Genomic DNA, 15,000 nt, shown 5'->3' on the forward strand with positions numbered 1-15,000 from the left:
CAAGGGACATTGACAACAATGATAGTACAGCACCTTTAAACGGTTGTTGTGTGCACATCTCAGCAACAGTCAGCAGTGGTTATTACTTTGGTGGATGAGTATGGCTCATATAACTATGTATTAACTGACACTACTATGCAAATCAGGTTAACATTACTGACTCCCATTTATCCACAGGTTGTGATACAGATCCCAAGAATGTATGTGTATACATTGACAGGTGCAGGACTGGAATATTGTTGAATGCATGGAGGGGTGCCCATGGCCAGTAATGGCAATCTGTACAACCTGGCAGGTACGGTCTGTGACTGTCCCACAACCTCCTGTATATGGCTGACACATGCTGAAACTGTGTACATGCAGACACACACATGAAACAAACAGCTAGGGCTAACACATACACACACACATTGCATCAACATTGGGCCATGCAAACACTGTTGTCCCTCACACACACACATACTTATATGTTGATTGGATGGCTCAATGACAGGCTCTGGAAAAGAAACACCATACCCTGTGCATATGATGACACCTGTGCCACCACCTGTAATGTGTAACATTGAAGCAGGAACAGACTAACATGGTGCTGATGCACAGGGTGGCTTTATAGCACTGTATTAATGTTAAAATGTTAACACAAAGTGTGATATTCTTATAGGTGTATGTAAGCAGGCATGATGCATTTCAGCTATGACCATCAATGTAGTATAGTTTACAGCACTGTTGATTCTGAAGATTTATTATCCATCCATGTGCCATTTGATTGACGTGTGTAGTATTGGCAGCATGTGTTTCAGAGTGTGCAGTATGTGTGTGATGTGTGTAGTACAGATTTATACATGCTTACAAATGCATACACTGGCTTACACTACATTACACGGGCTTCAACATTTTTCTACTAGATTATTCGTTCTTCAACGCGCGCACACGGGCTGACACACGTGCATACATGCTTACTCGGGCTTACAGTCACGCACAGGCACGAACACACTGTCAGCAGGTTTGCAAGAAACTTCAGCGATATCCATGGCATACACCATCAGTTTCCTGACTTTACCTAGGATAAATCATAACACGCCTCTTCCACTGATGAGTAACTGACAGCAAACATGTGACACATTGCTCTGATAGGATTACAGTGTTTTATACATACACACTCATGATGTCACCTATCTTCTGCTCTGATAGTCCCCTTAACCTACTCTTCCACTGTAGTGGCTTGGCCCATATGGCATGACAAATTGTGATTCACTATCCTCAGCCTCAATTGCATCGGATTGCCTACTAATGCTTGGTTACATCTCTGACAGAGCGCTTCCACACATAGAAACCAGTACTCAATAGCCATCTTGTCTTCAGCTTGCCATTCACCTGCATGGCAAACTAACTGTTAACTAAAATTACAATTTCTATGTGTATTTTAAATATTTTTCTTGTTTTAAAAGCGCAGCGCGTTTTCGCGCCGCTGCGCTACACTTACACACCGGAGATCGGGGGAGGACAAATAGAGTTTTATTAATTTCCAATGGAAAAATATGCCACTGGCCTTATATTTGGCCATTGGCATGCTTCTTCAACTGAATTCATCCTTTATTTGCAGCTGACATTTCTCCGTTTAGCTACTTGCAGAACATAACTCGGTTAACATCTGAGTACATTTCTGCACATAACTCTACTCTTGCACGGACAGCTTACTGTTTCATGTATCTCAGATTTACATCATTTGCATAGCTTTCACCTACAAATGGGGTAATTTGCATATCCTAACATTGTCCATGCAACGTTCATTTTAGGGGCTGTCTTACACGCCCCTACAGGATATTGCTGAATAGCTCGACAGACATCTTGCCTTGCTCTACTCTTCCTCTACTCGTACACGCCAGCCAAGGCTCCATGACTCCTGGCCTAGGCTTTGCTGTGTGCTAATATGTCTATTTGTGGAGTATGCATGGCTGTAGGTATGTTTTGACCTGCTATGTCTGACATTTTTACAAAGCAGCTCCCACTTTAATCATTTGTAAAGGTGACAGCCCTATAGGTACTATATATACAGCTGTGACATTTGACAAGTCAACACATACCTACGGTCAATACTAAAATGACTACTTCAGCGCTTTTCATACCGTCAGATTTTTCTTGTAGTAGTATAGTCGATAATACTGTTTCCTATAACATGTATCTGTTTCTGATACAAGATATATCATTTTATTACACCACTACACACAAGAAGAAATCACAGGCCAGATGTCATTACATTCCTTTTGCAGGACACACCCACCAAGAGTGTTGTGTTCCTCACAAAAGCCAACAGGTGCTAATGAAAACATATTATGCTATCATCTACCTTATGTGTTCGCCAGCATTTGCGCTTTCCATCAGTGGCAGAACTCACATGCGAGTGTGGGAGACTAAACACTGTATCAGGGACACTGCATAACACCCTGAGGGACACATTTATTTTGTTTCTATTAACCTTCCACATTGTCTATCACAGGGCATAAGTATTCATTCACATTTATCGAGGTACATGCTTTTGACTTATACATGTTTTGTCATTTGTCATCACGTCTTTCTTCACACCTGTCCACCTGATATCACTAGTTCTGTACATTTATTTAGGACAGGGTTACCTTCATACCTCTCAACTGTACACATTTTGGGTAAATGTCACAAACTTAGACTTATAATGTTGTTCCTTTGTTTTATAATATTGTGCCTTTCTGGTAGATTAGTGGCAGGTCATTAAGGACGGTGAGGTTAGATAATAATGACAGAGATTAGTATTTCATAATTAATAACCCTCAAAACATTCATACTAATGAATTATCCATTATTCTATCAACGTTCTAACTTTGTCAGAGGAATATTTAACATAGTCCCTATTTGTACTTATTTAAATATGCCTTTGTCCAGATGTCTTATTCTGAAAGGTTGAGAGGTATGGTTACCACCTTATTCATACGCATGTACGTCCATGATAATCGTGTACATGACACTGATATAAGTCCCTACGTCTCCCCCCAATGGTTTACACAATATCCAGTAGATGGGTTCTTCATTTTTGGAAGGTATAGGCATGTGCTATACCCACATAGGTATATTAATCACTCCCATGGGGCGGACCTAATAAATCTGTGCCAACCAACACCTGTGAACCTAGGCCCATTATTGCATACCCATGATTCCCATACCTGACACCCCTCCACAGTAATCATAAGACATATTTAATGTGAGCGATAATAAAGTATGAAGACACTTCTAAGCACTATCCACTCTCTGCGTATCGGGACATATGTCATACATTCTGTCAACCCATGTGTTATTACACTTGCACAAGCTACTGTTGCATGTACAACTATATTGTAGTTGTGGATGACACTTTTTTGCAGCAATCATTACAGGATGGTGCCTGTAAAGAATCACAATTTTTGGGGTCCTGCAAAGGACACCTATATCCATGTTTAAAGAGTAGAACTTGCAGATTTGGCACACTGGTACTTTCCGGGCAATGGTTTGGAAAGCAGCAGTGTATATATATCTATACACAAATATATATATCCATATATAGATATATAAATAAACGTGTAGAAAACAGCATTCATTTGCTGTGCTGTGAGCGGATTACACACGCGCAGGTGCACTTGCATATCCTTATTGTGGGATGCATATGTTTACTAGGTCTTTGTGCTTACGTGGGCTTTGTTAATTGTGATGGTACCAGTACAATATCTGTAAGGTGGTTAACGGATATATGCGAAACACACATTCACCTTCACATATTTAAATGTCTTTACAGCACACACGCATTCATTAACTCATATGTGCTGTATTCGTAGTTGACCCGGGACTGCATTCACATTGGCCGGATGCTGTAACCACTATACTATTGGTGTTCTGACTCATTTATATGCATACCCATAGTACATAGCTACATTAACATATGCCTCACCGCTTCACTTACAACACAGGCATCCATTCTCCTACTGGGAAAAACACGGTACTACATATTACACATTCCCTATTCCCTACTGCTCTGGACCCAAGCTGCATATTTAATCACTCCAAGGATATGCAGAACTCCAAGGCTTATAGTCCTGGCACATAAAAGCCTTTGATTGTCAGGGTGTTCATGTGGTGATCTGGGTTTAGGCTTGTCCGCCTGGTGAATGGAACTGCCCTGACCGAGTTCAAATGTCAGATGAAGCACATGGACAGAATTTGTCCATTTTATAGAGGTTTACCTGTGTTTACAGACATAGGTCTTTCGGCACCTGTCAGCAGCTTTTTATGTTGGCAATACATAATATGGGTGGGGGTGGTTACAATACATAATCCACGGTGAGGGGTGTTCCCATTCACATTTGACTATTTCCTGTATGCATTCATATGAGGATTATTATTTTGGACATTAATTAACTACAGGTATGCAGTAGTACAGTAAACAAATGTGAAGGTTTGTTACTGTAAATTTGTACGGGCCTCTGTAATACACTGTTGTTTTCTGGCACATCAGTAGTTAGTCATTAAAGACTGAAGTCAGAACATAATGACAGACAGTTGAGTTTCAGAATTCATACTCTTCAGGAAATTAATGCCAATGTACAAACTGTTATTCTATCAACTTTCTAAGTTTCTAAGAGCAATCTTTACAAATTGTCCATACTTTTGGGCCTTTGTCCCACTTTTATTCATGGCTTTGTCCAGATATCTTGCTCTCAGAGGTTGACAGGTATGGTTGGTCACACCTACACACATTAAGTGTCCCTCACACAGTAGATCAGATTATGTCAGTCACCTGTTTACGTCAGTGCCTTCATCACCCTTATACCATTCGCCACTATGCGAATGTGTGCAATATATTTCCGCTTATTCGTGTCGGGACACGTGCGTCACGGGCAAGTGTTTGATCCTGGGTAGTAGGTTATGCATGACCACTTAGGGCTGGACAGTGTCGTGCACCTCTAATGCACATTCCAACTTCTGTCCAGATATCTACATACAGGACTGGACTTCGTGTCTTCCATTCTAATGTTTACGCAGGTTACGTATCCCATGAGGGATATCCAAATATTGTACCGATCCACAACAAGAGGAATACCGAACATCGTTTTGGAGTTACAAAAATGTGCTGAGGTTGTGTGCAATCCTGCAACCGCCTAGGGTGACACTACATACTACATATGCGTAGTGGTCAGTATGTGTAGCTGTGGCTGCACCAAACCAGTAGGCCACGTACGACTGGATTTGGTGGACGTTCAGGTACAGGAGCGGGTTGTGTGATGTGGAGGGGATGCTAGGTAGTCCATTATGCATCCAGGTGTGTTGCATTTGTTATGGCCAGTTCCATCCAGGTTTGTTGCTTTTGTTATGGCCAGTTCCATCAGGACCAATCTGTGGGTATGTGCCGGTGACATATCTATACATTTGTATCGCACATTTCAATATTCATCTGTTTGTGGGATTGTGTTCTACAGTATGGCCTGTCTGCTTGTATTTCAGCTGTTTATACATGTGTTTGTGTTTCTTTCAGCTTCAGCCGCTGCTCCCTCATACACCTCCGGTTCACCTATTCTGCATATGACACAGTATCGCCTTAGAGGATTGTACCATTACCCATCCACCTCACACACACAGATTCCTCACACCCCATACATCACTGCTTTGGTTGTTGGCCCATGACACGGCCAGAGTAACACATTGAATACCCTACATGTGTCTGGTACCTGTATAGTTGTGTGGACTACCCTGCCATATTTGCTTTCCACATGCTATACCTCACGCACATAGGTACACGCCCATACTTCACATTCATTACATGTTTGGTATACCCGGGTACTACCCGTTCGACTGTGACACATCCTGACAAGTTTGGCTTGTACCGCTGACTTACGGATTTTGGTGGCCTGTTGTACTCATTGGTAGGATGACACCTTTTCCTATGTCCAGGATGGGATATATTCCATACAGATATCTGACTGTAGTGGACAACGCCTCCCCACAGTCGACGTTAGGGTTGCCACCTTTTCAATTGGCCAAAGTGGGACATTTTTGGTACACACATCACATTTTACAAGCCGACACATACCCACAGTCTGTATACAGGATAGAACTTAGACTTCTTGCCTTTATAAAAGCTTATTCTTGTAGCAGTTCAGTTGCTTATTCTGTTTCTTATAACATTTATGTAATTTTGATACAGAAAACCTGTTTAATGCAACTATTACATAACGTATAGGGAATAATTTTGTCCTACAATCTCAGGACATTTGCATTGTTACAGGTTTTTGTCAGGACATAACTGCCCAAAGAGGGACTGTCACTCGCAAAGTGGGACAGGTGGTAATCCTAGTCGATGGTACGGATAATACTGTTACTTTCAGCCTACATGTGTCCTTATTGTTGTGGCTGTGTGTATGCTCCTTCTGTTTTGTTTACATGCTTATTCTATTTCCTATCACATTTGGTATGTGAAATATGGACATACCTTTTGTATGTCACTATTACAATTTGGACATATGGACTAGATATCTACATTTCTCATGTATTTTGTTATGGACACATCTGCCCAGCTGTGTACCCTCCCTCACATTATGGGTCAGCTGGTGACCCTCACCATTGGGCTGGACATACCTACTGGTGGATCACTAACATATGATGCATTTCACTTCCACTTGGTATGGCTATCTACACTGCATTGGACTACAGCCACACAGTCTTCCATGTCATTTGTTCACGGGATAGGGACCTGTTATTCCCTACCGTGCATTTGTGTTTGCTTCATCACTTTGTGTTTGCAGGTACTTTCTTGCATGCTTTGCATATGTTTCAGTATCTAGGGACACTGACATGGTTACTATCTTGCAACTTGTTATATGCAAGCATTTTAGGTTGCACATCGACAGCTGCCATTTCCATGCCTCCGTGCGGCACTTCGACATGCCCTATGCACTCGCGCTCCTTTCCTGTGCACGTGGCTGTGTCGGCAGCACACCTTCATTGCTATGCATTTGGTGCTACTGCGCCATCTGCATGCTGCACGGTCGGCGCAAGCCTAATGCCGGCCTTGCGCTGAGCTTCATGAATCCCAGGGATTGTGTATACATACACATGAAGGTAGAACTTGTAACATATAAAGGGTCTCATATTTTCAACTACAGTCACTTAAGAATTTATAAGAATTGTTTCACTTTCTTTGAGAAGGGCTTTAAATTTGTTCCCACTAGAAGAGCCAATATTTCTGCATTGTTTTGGATTTAAAATTATATGTCAGAAAAATAAACTTATCATTGTCAAACAGAAATGCAAGTGGCTTGTTAAATACCAGTGTTTGTGGAAAAAAGAAGTTTGTATAATCCTCCTTTAAATAAGGCCATCTCACTTTTTGAGTGAGCTTGGGAGAATGGCATATATACTGTTTTTAAAGAGAAGTGTAACATCACATGGAATGTAATCTTTTAGATACTTTAACTTATGATAAATCTATAAGAATTATGAAACCAGACAATGGTGGAGTTGTAAGTGCTAACCAGATTGATTGTTAGCAATATTTTTGATCTGTTACAAGATGACACTAAATATACATTAGTTTCTAGAAATTAAATAAATATGTCTTACTGGAAAATCAACTTGTACTTGCAAGAGCCTTAGTCAGGGTTTGCTTACATCAGATGTAATGAATTTTCTATCCAATAAGCACCCCTTGATACAGGCCTTGTTTGGGATACCAAAAACATGCAAAGATATGGTAGATCCCCATCACAGATTAATTGTACCAGTACAGGAGTTTAAGACTAAGTCCAAACGGAAGCTAACAACTGATATATGTAATATCAGTGTTCTCACAATGGATATCACTGACATGTTTTCAAGTATACCATATGATGTTGGTTTGGGATATTTCCATGAGACTTTTATTGATTATCAACTATTGGAGGTTAAAGAACTGAGATTAATTATGGATTTGATGGAGATGATCTTGTAGAATAACTTTTTATTCTTTGAGGCAGTATTTTATAAGCAAGTTAAAGGGGTAGGGGCAGCTTGTGCCCTAATTTATGCTGACCTAGTTATGTTGATGTGGGATAAGGCTAACATTCTGACAGCAAAGTTGGAACTTTTATTGCAGATATTTGAGTGGTATATTTAGTATACGTAATGATGAAGTGGAAGTTAAAGATCAATTCCTTGAATATTTAACAGAGACCAATATTTTTTTAAAGATTTACACATAAATACTCTGTCCAGCCCACATGCTTTCTAGTGATGTCTTCATCTCATCTCTTTGTAGAAAGAGTACATTTTCCAACTGTTATTTATACTATAGAAGTTGCCAACCTTGGTATTGTAAGAACTTAAAGGATAGTTCATTAGAGCAGCAATAATGGTTTCTGAAGAGGATGCTTTTAGGTCAGAGTTGAACAGTATGTATGAAATAATAATATCAGGAAGAAAATAGCTGCAAACAACCCACCAGACAAATGCTCCATCATACAAAAGAGAAAAAATTAAGTTCAAAATAGTAAATGCTACAATGAAGCAACCAGGCAGTCCACCACAAGTTTAAAAACTAAACAGATCTTTATTGCAGATATCAAATGGTGAGCGCTTTTGCTAAAAAGCTTCTTCAGACTAAAACACATTAAGAATAAAGCCCATTGCTTATATAAGAATTAAAAAATTCTTAGACCAATGAATTTTTGAATTGTTATATAAGCAATGGGCTTTCTTCTTGATGTGTTTTGGTCTGAAGAAGCTTTTTAGCAAAAGCGCTCACCATTTGATATCTACAATAAACATCTTTTTAGTTTTTAAACTTGTGATGGACTGCCTGGTTGCTTCGTTGTAGCATTTACTATTTTGAGCTTAGTATGTATGAAATGTTCTTAGAAAGGGGGTACCCTAGGGATTTACTCTCTGACATACAGGCAAAAGTGGTCCAAGGAAGAGGTACCAGATACATCCCTGCATTAGGAAATCCTGTAGCAAATGATGAATATGTTACTTCTGCTGAGGCAACTCTTAATTATTTGGATGCCATCATCATAAAGTTTAATGAATTAGGCATACTGTTCAAAAATATTATTAGGAATAATTGGTCCATTTTAAAAGTAGATATTGATACTTATAAAACAGTAGGAGAAACTCTGCAGTTTGTGTATAAGATGGACAAAAACATTAAAAGTATACTACAGAGTAACATGACCAGAGGAGGACAGAAAAAAGAAGGGACACCTCATCCTTGAATTTCCAAGTGCAGGAAATGTAACTATTATCAGTACATTACTAACAAAGAGACAATAAATCTGAGGATTTTTTGTGGACTAAAATTAACTCTGTGAAAAGTAATTGTTAAACAAGAGGTTTACTATCTATCTATTTATATATGGGTCCTCTTTTAAATCCCGAAATACCAAAATCTCAAGTTGTGAAATACCAAACTCAAAACATCGAGATTTTGGTATCTCGAAATTTAAAAGTTTACAAAAAATAAATAAATATCTAAAATAAAGTTAAAAAGGAGCATTAACATTTTTTTCAATGTAGCGTGATCTTGGAGTTCTTATATTTAAGTAGCAGGGATGGGGTGCAGGGGGGCTTGCCCCCCTGCAAACACTTTATTTTAGGTTTTTTTTTGGTATCTCAAAACTCAAGATTTTGGTATTTCAGGATTTAAAAATGGACATATGCACATATATATATATATATATATATATATATATATATATATATATATATATATATATACACACACACACACACACATATATATATATATATATATATATATATATATATATATAGCATTTTGCAATATTTGCCAACACTTATATGTGGGTAAGACTGAACGTAAGCTGGGGAGGAGGAACCTCAAGATGCACGCACTTGAAACTCTCCTTAGCATGGAGAACATCAATATCTGTGCAGTAACAGAAACCTGGTTCAAGGCTCCCGAGAGCACCCCAGCACTACCAGGTTATACCTCATACCATGTTTTTCGGCCCCAAAACTTGGACTGAACCACAAAAGGAGGGGGGATATCAATATTCGTCAAAGATACCCACACCTCCAGGTTGGTGGCACAGCACGAAGCATCAGAGACTATCCATGTGCAACTAACAGTGGGTAAAACTGCCTTCCAGTTTATAGCCTGCTACAGACCACCCTCCCAAACCCAGGAACCCCACTCGGCCTTCCTGAGAACACTGGAAAATATGAAGTTATCTCCAAACACCATTATATTGGGCGACTTCAACTACCCTAACATAGACAGGGAGCATTACTCTAGTTCCAACATCCTAGCCCAAAGGTTCCTAGAATTTATAAACTCAAATGCTATGGAACAACTTGTTGCCACTCCCACAAGAGGGGAAAACATACTGGACCTGATCATCACCAACATGGGGACTCTATGCTCCAGACCAGAAGTGTATCCCTCACTGGTAAGATCAGACCATAAACTAATCTCACTAGATATTCACATCCCGACCCCAGCCCCTGCCCAGGAAAACACAGTGAAAAACTTCTCTAAAGCAAATTTCACACTCTTCAAAACCGAGGTGGAATCCTTCAAAGCCCCTGGATAGAGCAAAATCCCAAAAAGGGAAGGCATCTCTGATCAGTATTAGCAAAAAACTACGGGCACTCATAAAATCATCTAAGGCCAGCTTCGAGAGAAAAGTTGCACAGGACACTAAGGATAATTACAAGGCTTTCTTTAGTTATGTTAGGAACCTGGGTGGGAATTCCGAGATATGCTCAGAATTAGTCCAAAATGACTAAAAATACACCGAACCCACAGACATTGCCAACATCCTAGCTGACAGGTTCAGCGCAAACTTCTCCCCACCTTCCCCACCAAAAGGGCAAATATCTATCCCAGCAGAGTGCTGCCCCCCTGACATCTCAGATGCTCAGGTGAGAGCCGCCCTCTCCAAAGCAACACAGCATCAATGGGACCAGACAGTGTCCCGGGCTGCATCCTACATGAACTCCAAGAAGAACTAAACCCAAACATAAAACTACTGTTCAATCTCAGCCTTACTACAGGATATGTACCCAAAGAGTGGCGTACAGCAACAGTGGTCCCTCTCCACAAAGGTGGTGCCTCAACGGATCCTGGAAACTATCGCCCCATAAGCCTGACTAGCTTGGTCTGCAAAGCTATGGAAAGGATCATCATGGACTTCATAAATAAAGATATTGGAGACCTACAGACACTGGATCCTACCCAGTTCGGCTTTGTTAAGGGCAGATCCTGCCTCTTAAACCTGGTCGATTTCTTTGAAACACTCACCAAGGCCATTGACGAGGGGAAGGTGGTCCACACAGGCTATCTGGACCTTGCAAAAGCCTTTGATACAATACCCCACTCGGGCATTATAGATAAGTTCACCAGCTTAAATATAAACCCCTATGTCATTAGATGGGTTGCAAACTGGCTCAAGGACAGAACCCACATGGTTAGAATTGCTGGAGCCATGTCAGACTCCAAACCAGTCACAAGTGGCATCCCACAAGGCTCAGTCCTGGGACCTCTCTTGTTCGGTATATATTTCTTGGAGATACAGGCTAACACGGAAGGACTGTGGCTGACCAAGTTCGCAGATGACTGCAAACTGGGTGCCATAATCGACTCTCCAACCGACACAAACATCCTACAAAAGGGCCTCATAGAAACAGACAACTGGTGCCAGAGCCATGGCCTCAAGCTAAAAGCCAAAACGTGTATAGTCATCCCCTTTGGCAAAAACAAAGTGCCCACAAATTACCACATAGGTGGTAATCCATTAATTACAGAAGAAATAATTAGGGACCTGGGGACTCAAGTTGATAGCAATCTCTCATTTAACAACCACGTGGCCAAAGTGGTTAGAAAAACATTTTATATAGCCCACCTAATCATGAAGGGATTCGCATCTAGATCAGGGGAGGTCATCGTGCCTCTTTACTCATCCCTCATCAGGCCCATAATTGAGTACAATGCCCCTTTTGGGATGTACCTTACCAGACACCTGCAGCTACTGGAAAGACCCCAAAAGTACCTCACCAAGAGGATCAAAGGGCTCAAACAAATGCCATATGCTACCTGGTTAAAGAAACTCCAGCTCTACTCAGTGGCATACCACCTGCTCAGAGGCAATCTGTACCTGACGTATAAAGCCATGTCCAACCCGGAATTAATGGACATGCTGCACCTCAGAAAATCCAAATCCCATCGAGCTACGCAATCGAGAGACTTGAACCTCAGCACTGAAATAAATAGGACATGCTGGAGGGACAGATTCATAACCCAGAGGTTCCCTTCACTCTGGAATAAAATCCCAGTCCAGGTTAGGCAGAGTCTCTCATTGACTCTCTTCAAGAGGAATCTTGATGAGTGGATGGGAGATAGTAGGTTTACCCCGGGTATCACTTCTGTGTCACTGTTAGACAGAGGCACAGTATACTAACCTCGAAAAAGGGCATAGCAAAATTAATTTAAAATGGGTGGCGAAAGCCAAACACACTCTGGCTAGGCTTATAAATGCCCTAGGGCAGATAGCCTAGTATGAACCTATCAACCTATGAACACATTTATATTAGGAAGGAAAAAAGTAACAACGCCCTCTAGAAACATTCCTGGATTTGTGAAGGTTTTACCAAATTTGAGTTTGGTATACTGAAAAAAATACCCTTTGATATCAGAGGTGGGCGGTGGGAAGCTAGGATAGAATATAAGGAATTGGTTTGGCAAATTAGATTGGATGCTTCATCTTTCCTGGGAATCAACAACAGTGTTTTAATGTACCCAGTTTTAAAGATGATGGTTGTTAGTTGTGGCGTGTTAGCTTTCTCTGAATACATTTTACTATTCTGATTTTCTTTTTAATTTTATAGAACTGGAAATCTTAACAGCAAATATTACATGTTTTACACTTGTTTATTAGTTAGCTTTTTATGTTTTATAAGGAATTTGTTAATGCTTCTTTAACAAAATTAATTAGATAATTAATTAGTTAATGATTTGGTAATTGGATGTACATATTTAAGACAACTGCGTTGCATTGAGAGGTGTTCTGATGAAGTCCTATTTAAAGGGACAAAAGTACTTAATGTATTTCGCACTTAATAAATTTATTTTATTAATCTTGTGTCCCCCAGTCTTCCTTGTTACTGCTTTGTGGTTGTTGTTTTTTTCCTAAGACTATATGAACCCTCTGTTTGGATTCCAGCTTGTTTTTAGGGTTGCATGGTTAAACATACCTGTATTTTCTGTGCTTACTTTTTAATTTCCAATTCTCGTTCAGTATTTTATCAATTGATTGTACTATTGTGTACTCATTCATTCTATGAAAGTCTGTTAACTGTATAGACAAAAGCACCAAATCTTATTTATTAAAAGAGTTTGTGTGGACAATGCTGTTCACATTTTATTTTATACATCTAAAGAGTTACAGGGGTACAGACAAAAGACAATAGTCTTTAACGGTATTTTACCATCACCCAGCATGAAGATGAGATTGTAAGACAAGATAACTGGCTTAAAACAACTGACTGCATGGCTCATGTTATTTTTAGGACAGTGATGGTGAACGTATGACACAGGTGTCAAAGGTGACATGCCACAATGTTTTGGGTGACACACCAGTGTTCACCAACAACCGAGTTACCAAAGAAACTGAATGAACAAAAATATAAGAAATATGTGACCCAGCACTTATCTATTAAACCTCAGCAACAAAAAAAGTCATTAATTGATGTTAATCAAATGAAATGCAGTGTTTTCCATATTTTTTTCAGTTTAATTCAAAATTACTATTAAAAGTAGGGTGATTTTTTTGGTTCACTCTTTTAAGCCCAATTATCAGTGTGCATATTGTTTTCCCTATTGTAAGTCACTGTTTTTTTATTTTACTTTTATAGTACATAGCAGCACACGACTGGACTGTATTTTTTTAAATAAATGAATATGTAAAGAATTGTGTCTCTTTTGTTTGGGGGTGGGGGGGGACGCCAGTAGAGTCAGGGTAGGCATTTTCCAAATTTTTCACATGCGGAGCCCAAAAGGTTCACCATCACTGTTTTAGGGGGATCTGGTATGTACAAGATTGTGACAAGATGGCTGGCTAGCCTTCTTTCTTTGCCAGGGATGGTCTATATCTCTCTTACAAAGGCTTTCACATTCTGTCTAAAGCATGTTCTGTCCCCTTTTTTAGGCAGAGTGTGCTTTCTGGACATTCCATCATATTAAATTTTAATTCAGATCACATTGAAACAGCTCTACTCAACACTAGGAGTATTAAAGAATCCTGAATTTGAGCACATTTTCAAACTGAACATATTTATACATGTGCAATTGCACAGACACGGTTTAAAAGCAACAAAATCACTCCATTTATTCCTGATTTTAGTGCTTAGCATTTCGAAAAATCTACTAGCAACAGATGATTAATATTTGTCAAGGATATCATAATCTCATGACTGACTACTCCGGACTCTAAATTTGAGCTAACAGATGTCCAAGTTACCATAAACAAGATTAATTACCGCTTCATAGAAGAACACATTTTAATGTCTCCTTCTGAGCATGATAGCTATCTTAACACTTTAGCTATAATTCCCATTAAAGCTGGTACCTTTCTACTGGGAACCTTCAACTATCCATCGATAAACTGACTGACCTAGACTGCCAGTGGCTGGCATACACAATGTCCCTGGTACAAATATTAAACCATCCCACCAGGGGCCCAAATATCCTGGATCTTGTCCATGTCCTCGCAATTATAGTCACTTCTTGTGCACTTCCATATGTACCATCTTCCCCTCTTATATCAGATCATAAATTAGTGACATCTTCCTTTAAAACTGGTGATGCTTTCTTGCAAATACCTCTGTATTTAAGGACTTCTGAAAATCCAACCTTCTTCAATTACTTGATAACCTAAATAAAGTGTACTGCAATCCTCCTCTGATGGACCCATTTGCTAAAGCTACTGCCTAATCCTATAACTTCCCCCC

Source organism: Protopterus annectens, chromosome 17.part0 (assembly GCF_019279795.1).
Source record: "Protopterus annectens isolate FY-2018-M chromosome 17.part0, PAN1.0, whole genome shotgun sequence".
In the NCBI taxonomy this organism is placed as follows: Eukaryota; Metazoa; Chordata; order Ceratodontiformes; family Protopteridae; genus Protopterus; species Protopterus annectens.